The sequence below is a fragment of the Heterodontus francisci genome, chromosome 18 (genome assembly GCF_036365525.1).
Source record: "Heterodontus francisci isolate sHetFra1 chromosome 18, sHetFra1.hap1, whole genome shotgun sequence".
NCBI lineage: Eukaryota > Metazoa > Chordata > Chondrichthyes > Heterodontiformes > Heterodontidae > Heterodontus > Heterodontus francisci.
In genome coordinates, this window is record NC_090388.1 from 11,088,731 (window position 1) to 11,108,919 (window position 20,189).

General features: G+C 48.0%; 1 protein-coding gene across 6 annotated transcripts in view; it reads right to left on the reverse strand.

Moving 5' to 3' along the window:
• cracr2aa (calcium release activated channel regulator 2Aa) overlaps positions 1-9,022 on the reverse strand; it is a 114,796-nt gene extending 105,774 nt beyond the window's left edge. For 3 of the 6 annotated variants that reach the window (XM_068050251.1, XM_068050253.1, XM_068050252.1), the window contains exon 1: positions 8,790-9,022. The gene's annotated coding sequence lies outside the window, so the exon portion shown is untranslated. Of the gene's footprint in view, positions 1-4,352; positions 4,436-8,789 lie in introns of those variants that run through there. The other 3 variants (XM_068050248.1, XM_068050245.1, XM_068050247.1) reach the window with 2 other exon arrangements.
• Positions 9,023-20,189: the final 11,167 nt, after the last annotated feature.

Genomic DNA, 20,189 nt, shown 5'->3' on the forward strand with positions numbered 1-20,189 from the left:
GGAGGGAAACACGCAGGTGGTGGTGTTCCCATGCATCTTCTGCCCTTGTCCTTCTAGGTGGCAGAGGTCATGTATTTGGAAGGGCTGTCAAAGAAAGCTTGGCAAATTGCTGCAGTGCATCTTGTAGATTGTACACACTGCAGCCACAGTGCAGTGGTGGTGGAGGGAGTCGATGTTTAAGGTGGTGGATGGGGTGCCGATCAAGCAGGCTGCTTTGTCCTGGATGATGTTGAGCTTCTTGAGTGTTGTTGGAGCTGCACTCATCCAGGCAAGTGGAGAGTATTCACACTCCTGAATTGTGCCTTGTAGATGGTGGAGAGGCTTTGAGGAGTGTTTTTTAATGTGATACTTAAAAGAGGAAATTAAAGTTGATACAAGACTTGATGAACAATCAAACATGCAGCACGGAGTAAGTGGTGGGTAAGAGCCCAGCTGGTCAAAAGATGGAGTGGTGAAGTCAAACAATTTTATCAGCATAGATGTGAAAACTTATCCCATATCACCAACGGGGTAAGATGTAGAGGGGCTCAAGGATTGATCTTTCGAGGACTCCAGGGGTAATGGTGCATGGGTGGGATGATGCTTTCTTGATGATTGAAATCAATGGAAGGGCGAAATCAGTACCAAGACATCATCATCAGCCTGTAGCATAGGAACATCATCTGTTCAATCCTCTGTCCATGCGACTCTTAAATAGCCTCTGGGAGGCAAGCAATAATGGCCTAGGAAGTTTTCTGTTCCTGTCAGGTATGCTTGTATTACTTTCTACATCTGTTCAATATCAGCACCAAAATTGGAATTCAGCTCATTGGCAGTGGCATCTACATTGAGTAGTCCCATTGAACACCGATGTCTCATCACCTTCATCGAACCCTCATGAATTTCATCAATCATAAATCAATAGATCTTTTCTTGACAATACGTTCAGCTGTTCTCCATTCTGCACCTCCCATACTGAGAAACTTCCAATGCCATGATTTATTTCCCACATACTTCAACAAAACCTATCCCCGTTGGAATGAAATTACTTGTTACTTTAAAGGGTAATCAACAGAAAACAAATGTTCTATTGTTATAAAACACCTAATTTTACTTTTTAAAAAGTGTTTAGGCAACAATGAACTGATCAGAGAGAGCCAGCATGCATTTGTAAAGGATAAGCCATATCTAATGAACCTAGTTGAATTATTTGAGGAGGTCACTAACATGGTAGATAAGGGAGTGTCTCTGGATGTTACTTACATAAACTTCCAGAAGGCATTCAATAAGATTTCACAAAACAGCCTGTTAGGAAAAATGCAAGCACATGGAATTGGGGGCAACCTATTGACATGAGTAAGGAATTGGTTAGCTGGAAGGTGACAGAGAGTAAGGATAATGGGTATATACACAATTTGGCAGAATGTGACTAGTTACGTCCCCAGGGATCCATACTGGGGCTACAGCTTTTTGCGAGATTGATAAATGATTCAGATGAAGGAATAGAGAATCATATTTCCAAGTTTGCTTATAACATTAAGTTTGATGACACAATATACAGTGTAGACTGGAGCCGAAAGTTTCAACGGGACTTTGATAGGTTACATGAGTGGACAAAACTGCGGCAGATCGAGTTCAATGTGGGAAAGTATGAGGGCATTCACTTTGGACCTAAGAAAGATAGATCAGAATATTTTTCTAAGTGGTGAGAAGCTAGGAACTGTGGAGGAACAGAGAGATTTAGGGGTTCAAGAACAGAAATCACCAAAATCTTGTGGAGATATGTAAAAAATAATGTAGAACACTAATGGAATGTTGGCCTTTATCTCAAGGGGGCTGAAAGACAAAGGGGAAGATGTTATGTTACAGCAGTACAGTTCTGGTTAGACTACACCTGGAGCACTGCATTCAGTTCTGGGCACTGAACCTCAGGAAGGAGATATTGGTCTTGGAAGGGGTGCAGTGCAGATTCACCAGAATGATACCAGGGCTGTAAGGGCTAAATTATGAAGAAAGGTTGCACTGACTTCAGTTATCTTTCTTTGAGTATTGAAGATTAACGAGGTGGGGCGGGGGGAAGCACTCCTTCACACAAACGACAGTGAACATCTGGAACACTCTCCCCCAAAAAGCTGCTGATGCTGGGGGTCCATTTCAAAATTGAGATTGATAATTTATTAAGCAAGGGTATTAAAGGTTATGGAATGAAGGTGGGTAAATAAAGTTCAGATACACATCACCCATGATCTAACTGAATGGTGGAACAGGCTCAAGGGTCTGAATGCCTCAATTTGTTCCTATGATTCTCTGAATCACACTTTCTCAAAAGTCTTTTTGATTACTGATTCTGAAATGGCCAACATCAGGATTACAGCAGAAAGGCAAAGACTTCTTCAGGTTAAAGATTCACCTATTTGAATTTGATTCAAGCAGATAACTGAAAGGAAATTTTTTTCTCCATTTTATCAACTCATTGATCACTGATGTTCAGTTAACAAACATGTCAACAGTAGTAAATGGGTCTGCTACAAGAATTGATCCACTGTAGTTTGTGATAAATGTTATTAACGATTAAAATTAGGAACAATGTCCGAGTTCTGTGTAAAAGCAGCAATAAGCGCTCAGCAGGAGTGCAGTATCATCATCACAACACAAAAGCAAGATACTGCAGATGCTGGAAATCTGAAATAAAAACAGAAAGTGCTGGTAATACTCAGCAGGTCTGGCAGCAGCTATGGAGAGAGAAACAGAGCTAACATTTCAGGTCTGTCACCGTTTCAGAACTTTCATCAATTTCAAACTCTACATCCTTTCCATTACTCAGGTCACAGATTTCTATCTTCTTATCACTGTGAACCTCCACAGCGACTTGCCCAAGCTACCCACAAAAGCATTATCTATGCTTTTGTGACCTCAAGACTCATATCACCAATCTCTCAAGCTCCACGCTACAAAACGTTCTGCAAAACTTGAGGGCCCGTAATGCACTGAAGTAAAATTCCCCATTCTTGTCTACAATTACCCCTCCATACCACTACAGCCTCTTGAACTCTACAGCCCAGACCAAACTCCAATCCAATGAATCAGGCCTCCTTCTCATTCCCACTCCCCCACCCCACTGTTATGATAGTATATTTGTTAGTATGTTAAATAGAATCATTTAACTATATGTTTATGCTAATATGCATGTCATCACAGGAAGTGATGCAATATTATGTGATTCATTCTCCCATTCAGTCTGTTTGCAGGTGTAAGCTGAAGCAACAAGTCTCCATTAAAACTCTGTGTTCAAACCTTTACGCCTGCCCTTCAGCTTTATTTGTAGAGGCAATATACACCCACTCCTTCTGTTCTCAGGATGTGGCTACAGTCACCTCACCCTACTCTCTGGAATTCCCTTCCCAAAGCATATGTTGTTTCATCTTTAAACGCCTCCAGAAAACCTTTGTTTTGGTCAAATCCCCCACCTTTTCTACTCCCTCTCAATATTCATGTTTCCCTGTGTGAAGTGGCTGAGGACATTTATTGCAATAAAGTCATTATACGATTGCAAATTTGATACATGTAATGATATGTCAATGACAGCGCTTTCACTCTAGATTCCTCTATATTTGGTTTGCTTCTTCAGTTATTTGCAGCCATACGCTTAGTTTTGTATTGTTAACAAACTTAAACAGCAGTGTTTCCGTCCCCTTTTCTAATTTCCAGCATGAAACTGTCAAAATCTTCGTGAAAATCTACTCAGTCTCACGTATCAACTGGGTTCAATATCTTCTCAAAGTCAAATACATTTTCTAGTCTTGACTGCCTTTCCAAAAAGACATGGTAATGCCTCCTAATTATTCCATATTACATAGAATTATAAAGAATTACATAGAATTTTGCAGCACATAAACAGGCTATGCAGCCCCTTTGGTCTCCTCCCACCCTATTGGCATATCTTTCCATTCCTTTCTGCTAAATGTATCTATTCCTCTCACTATTTCCCTCTTTCAAATGGCCTCCAACTTTGAATTACTACAGATGTCAGATCCATTGCATGTAGTCCCCATAGCTATCTGCAAACTTCTTTTTATGAATTATTGTATTGTAATGTTTGTCCTTTTTCAATCCTTGAGCCCTGTTTCGGGTTCTAATGCATTCCTAAAGTTTGTGACTGATGTACGATGTCATTGGCCGTTTCCTTACACATTCCCTGAGTTTTGACTGCATCCTAAAGGCCTGCTACCCGACCCGAACCCGACGGGACCAGACGACATGTGTCGGGTTCGGGTCAGGTCACTCTTCCGGGTCCGGCTTTTCGGGTCGGGTCGGGTCGGGCTGGGTCCAGGTCAGACACACACAGCAAGAAGTGTTAAAAGTAAAAACCCTACCTGAGCTGGGAGTCCGGGACGTCAAAGTAGGAAACTCTGAGTCTGCGCAGTGAGTGTCTCTATGACATCATCACGCTCATGCTGCAGCTTCCCGAAGATTGGGAGTTGCAAGGTAGGTAAAGGAAACATTCTGGTGGTCAGGTCGGGTCGAGTTGGGCGTGGAAAAAAAGGGAGGGACTCGGGCCGGGTTGGGCTCGGGTCTGATCTGGTTCTGTTAGGTTCGGGTCGGGTTTTCTTTCGTGACCTGGGCAGGCCTTGACTGCATCCTGCCTGTTATCTTTTGAATTGTAATTTTTACAATCCTTAATATTTGCCTGCCCCAGAATTGCCATCTCTGTATTGGAACGGTAGTTTGTGGTTTCCGCTTTGAAGACACACACATTCACATGTAGTAGTGGTTTAGGAAATCACTTTGATGAAAAGTGCACGAGTGACACAGTAAGTGTCCTACTGTTACCCTCATGCCTGTTTGCTCCAAATATATATTTACAAAAGCCTTTCACAATGTGCTTTATACTCCCACAATCTTAACCTCATTTTCTACTTCAGCTTTTTTAACCAGTCTCTTAACTTCCTTATATTCCACTCAATTGTACTTCCTGTTTCTTTGTTTTAAGAAGGTTCTTTTGTCTCAGAATGCAGCATCTGAATGTAGACATGTCTTTCGAGGCCAGGATTCTGTCTCGACATAAGGATCCCTGTTGAACCCTGATGCAGTTGTCAGGAATAGAGGCAAAGAACTTGTAGAAGCAGGAAGGTTGAAGGGGACAGAATATGTTAACCACATAAGAAAAAAAAGCAACAGCCACAATGTGCAGGAAACTAGAGAGAAGAGAAACAATTAAAAGAACCACAGAGTCGTGTAGTGACCTTTCGAGATCCATGGCCAATCAACAGCATGCAACTAAAAGGTCATGGGATTCTTCATCTTCGTTTAGCTGCATTATCTCTTCTTATGATGGTACGGGTAGAAGGGTTGTCCAGCTTTCCCAAAATAACAGTGGCGACTGAACTGGAAACCAATTCATTCTACCTGAAGCATTGGGTCACGTTATGAGTGATGAGACTAAAGTACTTTATAAAGGAAACGCCTCATTTTTTTCTGTCCATTTGTCAGGGATATAACAATTTAAATACTGTTAAAGAGATGTTAGCTGTTAAACCTAGACAAAGCAGCAAGCAAGACTACATACTTCATTAACATTACTGTTTGATTTTAATCGACTATATTAAAAAACAATTGATAAAAGATCATTGACCTCAAACATCAACTCTGTTTCTCTCTCTCCACAGATGTTGCAAGACCTGCCGAGTGTTTTCAACATTTTCTGTTTTTATCTAAAAAAAAGTTCTCAAATAAAAACAGAGGAATCAAGGCAAATGTTTTATTTACCAAAAGAAATGAAGTATTATTACATGAAACCTTTAAAAGGTAAAATCTGGAATGATTTAGATCTGGAAGCCAAGCAATGTTTACTTCAGCATTCCATCAATACAGCAGTCCTAAAATACGGTAGGAGGTCACCACAGGAAACTGGACAGTGCCCGGCCATATCACATATACCATAGAACATACCAACCTTTGCGCATGGGGGGGCCACATTACAATTTTTGTCTTATATGGGGGGGCCTATGAGACAATTTCGGAAAGATAAAGACATAAAAAATTTATCTTACTATTAATCAAAACAACAAATGTGAATTTTTGTGAAGAAGCTTTAAATGAGAAGATGAATTTGTTGCCTTACTTTCTCATCACTATGTTGGTCACTGATTTAGTGAGATACCTGGCATTTTTTACTTGCACAAGTAGTCAATGTTTGCCCGCACACTTGCTGTAACAACGCGGAGTATTCCGGATAGATGTCCATCTGTCAGGAGTGACCTTGATCACTCTACCTCTCTCTCTCCTTGTGTTTACCCCCCCCCCCCACTCCATGTCATCCTCATTCTGTGCCCCCCTCTTTGTCTCCCCTTCTCTTTTTTTCCCTGCAACCCCCTCTCTGTCCGCCCCCTGTGTGTCTCTCTCTCTGTCCCCACCACCCCACTCTCTGCCTCCAAACCCCCCACCCCCACCCCACTGTCTCTCTTTCTGTTCTCTCTCTCTCTCTGTCTCTGACAGTTGCAGGGATCAGGAGCACTTAGCACAGCAACTTTGTGCTTGATCAGTTTTTTTTTAAATTTGCGCCATCTGTTTCACAGCTGACAGGTGCTAGGAGCAGGAATAGCTGTTTCTGAACTTTGGACAGATTCGGGGTTTTCCGGCAGTCTTTTAAAAGAAAAGTTGGAACCCGCCGGAAAACCCTGAAGCTGTCCGAAGTTCAGAAACAGCTGTTCCGCTCCCACCACCGGTCAGCTGACAGCACAAGTTTTATTTTTTTTAAAAAGCCAGTCTGAAAGACGACGACAATGGAAAATTTCCCATCTCTGAAAATACATCCGTGGGCTCGATGGAAACTTTTGGCAGGCCAGATCCTGGCCCGTGGACCATATGTCGGAAAACCCTGCTATAAAATCATACAGCACAAAAGGAGAGCATTCAGCCCATCGCGCCTGTGCCAACTCTTTGAAAGAGCTGTCCAATTAGTCCCACTCCCCTGCTCTTTCCAGTCACCCTATGATTTTATCCCCCCCTTTAAGTATTTATCCAATTCCCTTTTAAAAGATATTATTGAATCTGCTTCCACCACCCTTTCAGGCAGCACATTGCAGATGACAACTACCTGAATAAAATTTCACCTCATCGGTCCCCTGGATCTTCTCCCAATTATCTTAAATCTGTGCGCTCTGATTACTGATCCTCCCGCCAACAGAAACAGTTTCTCCTTATTTACTCTATCAAAATCCATCTTAATCTCGCACACCTCTATTAAATCTTTCTTTAATCTCCCCTTAAACTTCTCTTCTCTAAGGAGAACACCAAACTCACCACACCACAGGAAAACGCTACGGGCCGCTCGCTCCAAGTCTCAAGAAACTGAGGCACAGTCTGATCCCATGGAGCCGCTCGGAAATTCCTCCATCAGCTCCGGTGCAGAAACTTTTGAGACTCTCAGAACCCGGACCCAACATTTCAAGTCACACCCAACAAAATAATACTGGGGCGGGGGGTTGTGCGGTAGGAGTTTCACTGACCTCTCCACATAACTGTAATCACTCATCCCTCGTATCATTCCAGTGAATCTCCTTCGCACCCTCTCCACATCCTGCCTGAAGTGTTACGCCCAGAATTGGACACAAGACTGTAGCTGAGGTCTAGCCAGTGTCTTATAAAGGTTTAGCATAACTTCCTTTCTTTCGTATAATATCTCTTTACTTGTAAAAATAAAGATTTCATTTGCTTTTTCAACTTGTCCTGCCACCTTCAAATTTGTTTGTGAATGTCCAATCCTCTTTGCTCTTGCATCCTTTTGAGTTAACTCTGCTGCTTACATCCTAACTCCCACCAAGTCCCATTCACCCGCTAATATTGAAATCCAGCTTGTCGTCATTTTCTGAAAATTATTTCTCATCTTGTTCAAATTTTATATCTTTTAAGATGGATACAGGTAAGAGAAATTCTATGTTTGGTTTAGTTTGCATTTTTCATGGCATTAGATGCAATGGTTTGTGTTTCCATCTACTGAGGCGCTACAGTTAAATCATGACTATTAGAACTTTTCTTCTGTTCAATTAGCCATTTACTGGTTCATAAATGCCAGTTTTAACATAACTCATGGTTTAACTATGTATTTACCCAGCTGGTTACTGAAATTGAGAAGATCATGTGAGCTGTCAAATTTAATAGATTTTCTTGATCAAATGACTGATTTCATGCTGGGAATTCAATAAACATTGTGCTTGTGAATTTTCAGAAGGCAACTGATAAGTTGTAAGTTACAAAAATTGAGACATAAGGCACACGAGGGATTGTAGCAAACTGGTAACAACAAAGTGCTCCGTCAGGAGAATTGGAGACTGAAAGTGTCTCACTTCAGGTGTTAGAAAAGCAAAGAGAATGTGTCACACAAGGGTAACTGTGACAAAGGCAGCGCAAGAAGATTCATATATTACAGTAGCCGAACTCTCCTGGCTATGCACTCAACGACCATCTCAAAGGATACCCAGCCAATGAAGAACTTTTTGAAGTGTACTCACTGTTGTAATGTAGGGGTAGTTTGGAGAACAACGGGTTAATTGGACTAAGTTGCACTGAATTAATTCACCATATTCAAAAGTCACACAGACTCTCTACTTTTATATTAATTTATACTTAAAATAAGCAAACATTAAACTTGCTCCTTAGTATTTCCCAGAATAAAATGTCAACAAACTTGTTATTGAATAATTTTGTTGCCAAAGATGGTCTGGGCTTCGCTGTGTAAACTTCAACAACTTAACATAATCCGCATTCAACAGACCTTCCTCACAATCAAACAAACCTTCCATCAAACTCACCACACCGCAGGAAAACGCTACCAGCCGCTCGCTCCGAGTCTCAAGAAACGGAGGCACAGTCCGATCCCACCGAGCCGCTCGGAACTTCCTCCTTCAGCTCAGGTGCAGAAACTTTTGAGACTCTCAAAACCCGGACCCAACACTTCCGGTCTCAGGATATCACCCAACAGAATAATACCGGGGTAGGGGGAAAGAGGAGAGGAGGAGACCCCAGACTCCCGGGGAGGGAGAGAGAGAAAGGAGGAGACCCCAGACTCCCGGGGAGGGAGAGAGAGAAAGGAGGAGACCCCAGACTCCCGGGGAGGAGAGAGAGAGAAGGAGACCCCAGACTCCCGGGGAGGGAGAGAGAGAAAGGAGGAGGACCCCAGACTCCCGGGAGGGAGGAGAGAGAGAGAAGGAGACCCCAGACTCCCGGGGAGGGAGAGAGAGAAAGGAGGAGACCCCAGACTCCCGGGGAGGGAGAGAGAGAAAGGAGGAGACCCCAGACTCCCGGGGAGGGAGAGAGAGAGAAGGAGACCCCAGACTCCCGGGGAGGGAGAGAGAGAAAGGAGGAGACCCCAGACTCCCGGGGAGGGAAGAGAGAGGAAAGGAGGAGACCCCAGACTCCCGGGGAGGGAGGGAGAGAGAGGAGGAGACCCCAGACTCCAGGGGAGGGAGGGAGAGAGAGGAGGAGACCCCAGACTCCAGGGGAGGGAGAGAGAGAGAGGAGGAGACCCCAGACTCCAGGGGAGGGAGAGAGAGAGAGGAGGAGACCCCAGACTCCAGGGGAGGGAGAGAGAGAGAGGAGGAGACCCACAGACTCCCGGGGAGGAGAGAGAGAGAGGAGGAGACCCCAGACTCCCGGGGAGGGAGAGAGAGAGAGAGGAGGAGACCCCAGACTCCCGGGGAGGGAGAGAGAGAGAGGAGGAGACCCCAGACTCCAGGGGAGGGAGAGAGAGAGAGAGGAGACCCCAGACTCCCGGGGAGGGAGAGAGAGAAAGGAGGAGACCCCAGACTCCGGGGAGGGAGAGAGAGAAAGGAGGAGACCCCAGACTCCCGGGGAGGGAGGGAGAGAGAGGAGGAGACCCCAGACTCCAGGGGAGGGAGGGAGAGAGAGGAGGAGACCCCAGACTCCAGGGGAGGGAGAGAGAGAAAGGAGGAGACCCCAGACTCCAGGGGAGGGAGAGAGAGAGAGGAGGAGACCCCAGACTCCGGGGAGGGAGAGAGAGAGAGGAGGAGACCCCAGACTCCCGGGGAGGGAGAGAGAGAGAGAGAGGAGAGACCCCAGACTCCCGGGGAGGGGGAGAGAGAGAGAGGAGGAGACCCCAGACTCCCGGGGAGGGGGAGAGAGAGAGAGAGGAGGAGACCCCAGACTCCCGGGGAGGGGGGAGAGAGAGAGAGGAGGAGACCCCAGACTCCCGGGGAGGGAGAGAGAGAGAGAGAGGAGGAGACCACAGACTCCCGGGGAGGGAGAGAGAGAGAGAGGAGGAGACCCCAGACTCCCCGGGGAGGGAGAGAGAGAGAGAGGAGGAGACCCCAGACTCCCGGGGGAGGGAGAGAGAGAGAGAGGAGGAGACCCCAGACTCCCGGGGAGGGAGAGAGAGAGAGAGGAGGAGACCCCAGACTCCCGGGGGAGGGAGAGAGAGAGAGAGGAGGAGACCCCAGACTCCCGGGGAGGGAGGGAGAGAGAGAGGAGGAGACCCCAGACTCCCGGGGAGGGAGGGAGAGAGAGAGGAGGAGACCCCAGACTCCCGGGGAGGGAGAGAGAGAGAGAGGAGGAGACCCAGACTCCCGGGGAGGGAGAGAGAGAGAGAGGAGGAGACCCCAGACTCCGGGGAGGGAGAGAGAGAGAGAGGAGGAGACCCCCAGACTCCGGGGAGGGAGAGAGAGAGAGAGGAGGAGACCCCAGACTCCCGGGGAGGAGGGAGAGAGAGAGGAGGAGACCCCAGACTCCCGGGGAGGGGAGGGAGAGAGAGAGGAGGAGACCCCAGACTCCCGGGGAGGGAGAGAGAGGAGACCCCAGACTCCGGGGAGGGAGAGAGAGAAAGGAGACTCCAGACTCCCGGGGAGGGAGAGCGAGGAGGAGACCCCAGACTCCCGGGGAGGGAGAGAGAGGAGGAGACCCCAGACTCTCGGGGGGGGGGGGGGGGGGAGAGAAGAGGAGACCCCAGACTCTCGGGGGGAGGAGGGGGGGGGAGAAAAAGAGGTGACCACAGACTCCCAGGATGGGGGAGAAAAGAGGAGACCCCAGACTCTCAGGGAGGGGGGAGAAGAGAAAAGAGGAGACCCCAGACTCTCGGCGGGGGAGGGGGGGGGGGGGGAAAAGAGGTGACCCTAGACTCCCAGGATGGGGGAGAAAAGAGGAGACCCCAGACTCACGGAGTTGGGGGGGGGGGTGTGAAAGAGGAGACCCCAGACTCGGGGGGAGGGGGGAGAAGAGGAGAGACCCCAGACTCTCGGCGGGGGGGGGAGGGGGGGGAAAAAGAGGAGACCCCAGACTCTCGGGGGGAGGGGGGGGGGGAGGTGGAAGAGGAGAGACCCAGACTCTCGGGGGGAGGGGGGGAGGTGGGAGGAGAGACCCCAGACTCTCGGGGGGAGAAGAGGAGAGACCCCAGACTCTCGGGGGAGGGGGGAGAAGAGGAGAGATGCCAGACTCTCGGGGGGAGGGGGGGTAGAAAGAGGAGACCCAGACTCTCGGGGGGAGGGGGGGGGGGAGGTGGAAGAGGAGAGACCCCAGACTCTCGGGGGGAGGGGGGGGGGGGAGGTGGAAGAGGAGAGGACCCCAGACTCTCGGGGGGAGGGGGGGAGAGGTGGAAGAGGAGAGACCCCAGACTCTCGGGGGGAGGGGGGAGAGGTGGAAGAGGAGGAGACGCCAGACTCTCGGGGGGAGGGGGGAGGTGAAAGAGGAGACACCAGACACTCGGGGGGAGGGGGAGGTGAAAGAGGAGACCCCAGACTCTCGGGGGGGAGGGGGGGGGGGGAGGTGGAAGAGGAGAGACCCCAGACTCTCGGGGGGAGGGGGGAGGTGAAAGAGGAGTCCCCAGACTCTCGGGGGGAGGGGGGGGGGGAGGTGGAAGAGGAGAGACCCCAGACTCTCGGTGGGGAGGGGGGAGAGGTGGAAGAGGAGAGACCCCAGACTCTCGGGGGGAGGGGGGAGTGAAAGAGGAGTCCCCAGACTCTCGGGGGGAGGGGGGGGGGAGGTGGAAGAGGAGAGACCCCAGACTCTCGGTGGGGAGGGGGGAGAGGTGGAAGAGGAGAGACCCCAGACACTCGGGGGGAGGGGGAGGTGAAAGAGGAGACCCCAGACACACGGGGGGGAGGGGGAGGGGGGAGGTGAAAGAGGAGAGACCCCAGACTCTCGGGGGGGAGGGGGGGAGGTGAAAGAGGAGTCCCCAGACTCTCGGGGGGAGGGGGGGGGGGGGGGAGGTGGAAGAGGAGAGACCCCAGACTCTCGGGGGGGGAGGGGGGAGAGGTGGAAGAGGAGAGACCCCAGACTCTCGGGGGGGAGGGGGGGAAGAGGTGGAAGAGGAGAGACCCCAGACACTCGGGGGGAGGGGGAGGTGAAAGAGGAGACCCAGACACTCGGGGGGGAGGGGGAGGTGAAAGAGGAGACCCCAGACTCTCGGGGGGAGGGGGGAGGTGAAAGAGGAGTCCCCAGACTCTCGGGGGGGAGGGGGGGGGGGGGGAGGTGGGAAGAGGAGAGACCCCAGACTCTCGGGGGGGAGGGGGGAGAGGTGGAAGAGGAGAGACCCCAGACTCTCGGGGGGGAGGGGGGAGAGGTGGAAGAGGAGAGACCCCAGACTCTCGGAGGGGAGGGGGGAGAGGTGGAAGAGGAGAGACCCCAGACTCTCGGGGGGGGTGGGGGGGAGGGGGGAGAGGTGGAAGAGGAGAGACCCCAGACTCTCGGGGGGGGGGGGGGGGAGGGGGGAGAGGTGGAAGAGGAGAGACCCCAGACTCTCGGGGGGGGGAGGGGGTTGAGGTGGAAGAGGAGAGACCCCAGACTCTCGGGGGGGAGGGGGGAGAGGGGAGAGGTGGAAGAGGAGAGACCCCAGACTCTCGGGGGGAGGGGTGGTGAGGGGGAGGAGAGACCCCAGACTCTCGGGGTGGGGGGGTGAGAAGAGGAGAGGAGAGACCCCAGACTCTCGGTGGGGGGGGGGGTGAGAAGAGGAGAGACCCCAGACTCTCGGGGGGAGGGGGGAGGAGGAGACCCCCCAGACTCTCGGGGGGAGGGGGGGAGGAGGAGACCCCCAGACTCGGGGGGAGGGGGGAGGAGGAGACCCCCCAGACTCGGGGGGAGGGGGGAGGAGGAGACCCCAGGGTTGAGGGGGGAAGTAGAGGAGAGACCCCAGACTCTCAGGGGAAGAGTGGAGACCCCAGACTCTCGGGGGTTGAGGGGGGAGTAGAGAGAGACCCCAGACTCTCGGGGGAGGGAGGAGGAGAGACTCCAGACTCTCGGGGGGAGGGGTGGTGAGAAGAGGAGAGACCCAGACTCTCGGGGGGGGGGGGTGAGAAGAGGAGAGACCCCAGACTCTCGGGGGGGGGGGGGGTGAGAAGAGGAGAGACCCCAGACTCAGGGGGGAGAAGAGTAGAGACCTCAGGGTTGAGGGGGGAGTAGAGGAGAGACCCCAGACTCTCGGGTGGGGAGAGGGGGGAGAAGAGGAGAGACCCCAGACTCAGGGGGGAGAAGAGTAGAGACCCCAGGGTTGAGGGGGGAGAAGAGTAGAGACCCCAGGGTTGAGGGGGGAGTAGAGGAGACCCCAGACTCTCTGGGAGGGGAGGGGGGAGAAGAGGAGTGACCCCAGACTCTCGGGGGGAGAACAGGAGATCATTCAGGCCTTCGTGTCCATGCCAGCTTTCTGCAAGAGCAATTTAGCAAGTCCCACTCCCCCGTAACTCAGCATTTTGTTTCCTTTCAGTTGCTTATCCAATTCCATTTTGAAAGCCATGATTGAATCTGCTGCCATCAACTTTTCAGGCAGCGCATTCCCAATCCGGACGAGCAGAAAAAAGATCTTCCTTGGTTCTTTTGCCAATCACCTTAAATCAACATCTTGTGGTTCTTGACCCTTCCGTCAATGGGAAAAAATTCTCTCTCTAGAACCCTAATGATTTATATTTAGACTTGGATGAAATAGTAAATTTAAATTTGTGTATACAATGTGGTAACATACTTGTTGTAACACTTCTCAATCACCAGGGCCGGCTGGATTGTATCCTAGTTAAAGGAAGCCAGAGAGGAAATAGCAGATGATCTGAAGATTATCTTCAAATCCTCACTAGATAAAGGCGAGGTACCAGAGGATTGGAGGTCTGCGAATGTCATACCATTGTTGAAAAAGGGTGCGAGGTATAGGCCAAATAATTATAGGCTGGTCAGTCTGACCTCAGTGGTAGATAAACTATTAGAATCAATTCTGAACGCTAGGTTAAACTGCCACTTCGAAAGGCACAGATTAATCGAGGTTAGTCAGTATGAATTTGTTAAGGGGTCATGTCTTACTAACTTAATTGAATTTTTTGAGGAAGTAACAAGGAGGATTGATGAATGAGGGTAGTGCAGTGGATGTGGTCGACATGGATTTTAATAAGGCACTTGACAAAGTCCCACATGGCAGATTGGTCAGAAACATAAAGGCCCATGGGATACAGGGGAATGTGGCAAGTTGGATATAAAATTGGCTCAGTGACAGGAAACTAAGGGTAATGGTCGACGGATGTCTTTGTGAATGGAAAGCGGTTTCCAGTGGCTTTCAACAGGGCTCAGTGTCAGGTCCCTTGCTGTTTGTGGTATATATTAATGATTTGGATTTAAATGTGAGAGGTATGATTGGGTGATTTGCAGACGACACAAAAATTGGCTGTGTAGTTGATAGTGAAGAGGATAGCTGTAGACTCAAGAATGAGATCAATGGTTTGGTTGAGTGGGTGGAAAAGTGGCAAATGGAATTCAATCCAGAAAAGTGAGAGAGGTAATGCATTTCGGGAGGGCAAACAATAAACGGGAGGATATTGTCATGCAGGCTCCCACCTGCCAAGAATGAGGCACATTAATTTCACCACATGGACATGAATTTCAAATTCTTACTGGGAAGAGAAGGCCTGTGACAAGGGGTTGCCAGGCCTCTGGCTGGAGAGACATTTTTGCATATTAACAGTGTTGGAACAAAGGAGCTTCTCCAATACAATCCACAAACAGACCTGGTCAAACCAGTTAGTCACATGACTAACCTGCTTGGCAGTCTGGGGTTTTTTCTTAATTGTACAGTTTTGAACAGAAAGCAGAATACTCCTGCATTGAAAAGACCTCTCCTGGCTGGCTCGCCACAGCCTCTCTTCGCTGCTTCCCATCTCCTTCTCAAGGAACTCCAAAAACCAACTGAAGACACATGAACCCAAGAGAGAAAGGTCTCCTACAGCGAACAAAGTTTAAGAACAATACTGGGCCCCAACGAAAAGCAAGATCTAGCTACAATCCAAGGACTCTAAAGTGATCTCGAAGACATGTAACAAAAACTGGTCAGATATTGCCTCAAACCTTTCCACTTCATTTCTTCTGCTCTTTCCGGTCTCTATTTGCATGTGTGCATGGTGTATGCATGCAAGTTTAATAAATTTCACCTTTCTTCTTTAAAACTAAGAAAGCCCATTTGTGCTTGTTGCTTTGCCTTATAATTGGAAAGTGAACTAGGATTCACCAAGGGGGAGCTAAAAAAGAATGTATTTAAAATTAAACCCTGTTACAGTAAGACCAGGTGAAGGCTGAAAGGGAACCCGAGACCTCATTCTTACCTAGTCGTAACAGAAATTTGGGGGCTAGCATCCAGATTGACCCACAGACAACTGAGAGGAAGTGGGAAGCCAAATTGTTCCCAATCAAAAAAGAGCAAGATTAAATACAAGTTTTCTTGCCGTTGTATGTGCTTGAACACTAACATGTCTGCAACTGAAGCTAGTAGCTCTCCAAGCCAGGGGTGAAGTAACTTGGGATAAGTTAAAAGCACCGTCTATGGAGGAGTTGAGGAAAATGGCTGAGCAGTTTGGGATCACAGTACGTGGTAGGGCTAGAAGTCTGAACTCCTAAGGGTAGTGGTCAACCAATTTTCCCTTGAATCTGAAGCAGATACAGGTTAGAAGTAGACTCCGAAAGGGTATTGCTAGCAAAGATACAATTGGAACAAAGGAAACCTGAATTTGGGGGGGGGGGGAGAAAAAAGAGAGAAAGAGAGAGAGAGAGAAAAGAGAGAGAGAGAAAAGAGAGAGAGAGAAAAGAGAGAGAGAGAAAAGAGAGAGAGAGAAAAGAGAGAGAGAGAAAAGAGAGAGAGAGAAAAGAGAGAGAGAGAAAAGAGAGAGAGAGAAAAGAGAGAGAGAGAAAAGAGAGAGAGAGAAAAGAGAGAGAGAGAAAAGAGAGAGAGAGAAAAGAGAGAGAGAGAAAAGAGAGAGAGAGAAAAAAAGAGAAAAAAGAAAGAGCAAAAAGAGAAAAAAGAAAGAGAAAAAGAGAAAAAAGAAAGAGAAAAAAGAAAGAGAAAAAGAAAGAGAAAAAAGAAAGAGAAAAAAGAGAGAAAAAAGAGAAAAAAGAGAAAAAAGAAGAGAAAAAAGAAAGAGAAAAAGAAAGAGAAAAAAGAGAAAAAAGAAAGAGAAAAAAGAGAAAAAAGAAAGAGAAAAAAGAGAAAAAAGAAGAGAAAAAAGAAAGAGAAAAGAGAGAAAAAAAGAAAGAGAAAAAAGAAAGAGAAAAAAAGAAAGAGAAAAAAGAAAGAGAAAAAGAGAGAAAAAAAAGAGAGAGAGAGAGAGAATGAATATTCCAGAAAGAATGCAAGGAGAGTTGAAGCAGCTTGAGTTAACTAAGGGGCAAGAGTAACCCCAGTGAAAGCATGGCCAATATGGAGGAGCATAATTCAGGGCTGGGTACAGAATTGTTAAAACTAGTTCAACTAATCCCAAAATTCAATGAGGATGATGTGGAAGCTTTTTGTGTGTGTGTGTGTGTGTGTGTGTCGTTTGAGAAACTGGCAGGCAGCTAAATGTCCAGCTGAGACCTGGTCTCTCACTACAAAAGCAAGCTAACTGGAAAATCCCATAAGGTTTATTCCCTGTTGCCAGATTAGAGCTCATCAAATTATGAACTGACCAAAAATGCTATCCTTGGGGCATATGAATTAGTACCCAAAGCCAATCGCCAGAAGTTTAGAACCGTCATGAAGCAAGCTAATCAAACTTATCGGGAGTTTGAAAGCAAGCAAGCAGCTGGGCTTTTGACCAGTGGCTGATGGCTCTTTAAAGTACAGCTCAGCTATGAGAATCTCATGGAAGTAATTCTGTCAGAGGGATTCAAACACTCTCTCCCACTCTCCATAAAGACCCATGTAGAGGAGCAGCGGGTTCAGAGAGCCCGGCAAGCAGCCATTCTAGCTGATGAGTTTGCTTTAATTTATAAGTCAGTTTCCCAGGGGAGAACCTTTCCTAATCACACCACAAACTCGAAAAGGACAAAAGGGTGGGAAGGTGATAGAAGCCCAGGCACTCCTGGAGAGAAAGGAAAGCAGGAGACACAGGGCACAAAAGAAATGTGCTGTGAGCAAGAGTGAGGCCCAGAGACCTGTGTGCTTCCATTGTAATAAAGTAGAACATTTAAAAGCTGGAAACTAAAGGAAAACCGGTAGGGTTGATCAGGGCACACCTGCCTCAGTGAAGACAGGACACTGATGGAAAGCACAGCAGAACAAGCTGCGACTTTAACTGCAGTAAGAGCAAGACCAGGAAGCTTACCACTGCAAGTACAGGAACATTTAATAGGATTCCTGAGGGTTATCAGGATTTTGTGTCTGAAGGGAAAATAACCCCACACCCCTTGAGTGTGGCAAGCAAGCCCACAGTAATTCCCAAGGGCCACTGGATCCCTTTCACTGGGAAAAGGCCTGACCTTTCCCTAGAGTGTGCAGTGTACACGAAAATGGTGGTGAATGGTATTGGAGTGCAGTGTCTGCCTGTACCTGTACACCGAGTGCACCTGGAGTACAACCTAGTTCAGGACCGGTGACCATAGGGATTGTCTCTAGTTTGCCTGTGGATGGGGTTGACCTGCTCCTCGGTAATGATTTGGCAGGGGTGAAAGTGGTAGCCCCCCGCACCGGCAGTAGTGAAAGAAAGACTGCAGGAGGTGAGACACAGGGCAGTGGTAGGAGACAGACCCCTGCAGTTTCCCTGAATGTGTCGTGGATCAGGCCTTGATCAAACCAGCTTCCCCCAGAGGAGACAATTAGCACTGCAGGCAGATGACCATGAGATTTGTCTGTCTGAGACTTTCTTCTGGAATGTTAGGAGAACTGGGGAATGAATTAACAGATTTTCCCTAGCTGAGGCTCAGCGAAAAGACCCAGTATTGCGAGAATTAGCACTGTCCAGTCTGAAAGTGAAGCAGGGGGAGTCCCTGATTGCTACTATTTAAAGAATGAGGCACTGAATAGGAAACTGAATTCTCCTCACAGACCTGAGAGCAAGGAGTGGGCAGCAGTTCACCAGATAGTGGTACTGCAGACATACCGGACAGAAATATTAAGAAGGGCACACGAGACTACAGTGGCTGTACATGCAGGTATACGAAAGACCAAAGCCCACATAAGACAGCAGTTTGACTGGCCAAAACTCCACAAAGATGGGGTGGAGTACTGCAGGAGTTGTCACATGTGCCAAGTTGAGGGGAAACCCCAACCTACAGTGAAACCTGCACCCCTAAATTCTGTACCAGTGTTAGGAGGACCCTCCAGCAGAGGACTGGTGAACTGTAAGGGACCCCTGTCGAGAACAAAAGGGGACAGGCAGGCACAAGGCTGGCAAAAGTTTAGAAAGGGAAAGGGAAAGAGTGACCAAGAGGGCAGTTTAAAGGATGTCTGGGAGTAATCCCAGATGAAAACCCCTACAGTCTAGTCAGCCAACCCTGAAAAATTTGAAAAGTTGGACCCCCACATCCTCCCATTTAAATGCAAACACTAGAAGCACACATGTTTACTGGGATGCCAAAAAGGGGGCAATTAAAGCAGCACTGGCACCAAGAAAAGACAGACAATTTTAATAAGCTTTAGGATTTATGAATAAAAATGAATGAGGGAAATGCATGCTTTTTTCTTGTATTTTATATATTTTCTCTCAACCCTTTTAATGAAATGCACGTTTCTCAAAACACATTTCATTCCCTTGGGTGTGGAAATGTCATGTAGGCCCCCACCTGCCAAGAATGAGACACATTAATTTTGCCACATGGGCATTAAATTTCAAATTATTGCTGGGAAGGCAGCCTGTAACAAGGGGTTGCCAGGCCCCTGGCTGGAAAGACATTTTTGCATATTAACAGAGTGATGGAACAAAGGAGCTATCCCCTGCTCCAATACTATCTCAACAAACTTGGTCAAACCAGTCAGTCACATAGCTAACCTGCTTGGCAGTCTTTTTTCCGAATTGTACAGTTTTGAACAGAAAGCAGAATGCTCCTGGATTGAAAAGACCTCTCCTGGCTGGCTTGCCACAGCCTCTCCTGTCTTCTCCCATCTCCTTTTCACAGAACTGAATCCATTGAAGACACATGAACCCTAAGAGAAAGGTCTCCTACAGCAAACAAGGTTTAAAGAAGAATACTGGGCCCCAATGAAAAGAAAGATCTAACTACAATCAAGGACTCTACAGTGAGCTCAAAGACCTGTAACAAATACTCTTCAGATATTGAGATATTGTATGTTGTGATTTGTATGAAAGAAACTTGTTCGTCCTCAGCTGGAGTATTGCGCCAGTTCTGGGTGCCGCACTTGAGGAAAGACATGAGGGCATTGGAGAGTGTGCAGAAGAGATTCACAAGAATGGTTCCAGGGATGAGGAATTTCAATTATGAAGATAGATTGGAGAAGTTTGGACTGTTTCCTTGGAGAAGAGAAGGCTGAGGGGTGATTTGATAGAGGTATTCAAAATCATGAGGGGTCTGGACAGAATAGATAGAGAGAAACTGTTCCCACTCATGAAAGGATCGAGAACAAGGGCGCACAGATTTAAAGTATTTGGTAACAGAAACAAAAGTGACATGAGGAAAAACATTTTCACACAGCAAGTGGTTAAGGTCTAGAACACGCTGCCCGAGAACATGGTGGAGGCAGATTCAGTTGAAACATTCAAAAAGGAATTAGACAGTTATATGAAAAAGGAAGAATGTACAGGGTTATGGGGAGAAGGCAGGGGAATGGAACTGAGGGAGTTGCTCTTTCAGAGAGCTGTTGCAGACATGATGGGCCAAATGGCCTCCTTCTGCACTGTAACAATTCTGAGATTCTGTGATATTGCCTCAAACTTTTCCACTTTATTTCTTCTGCTCTTTACTGTCTCTATTTTCATGTGTGTATCACGTATCCATGCTAGCATGAGTGCATCATGTAACCATAAGCA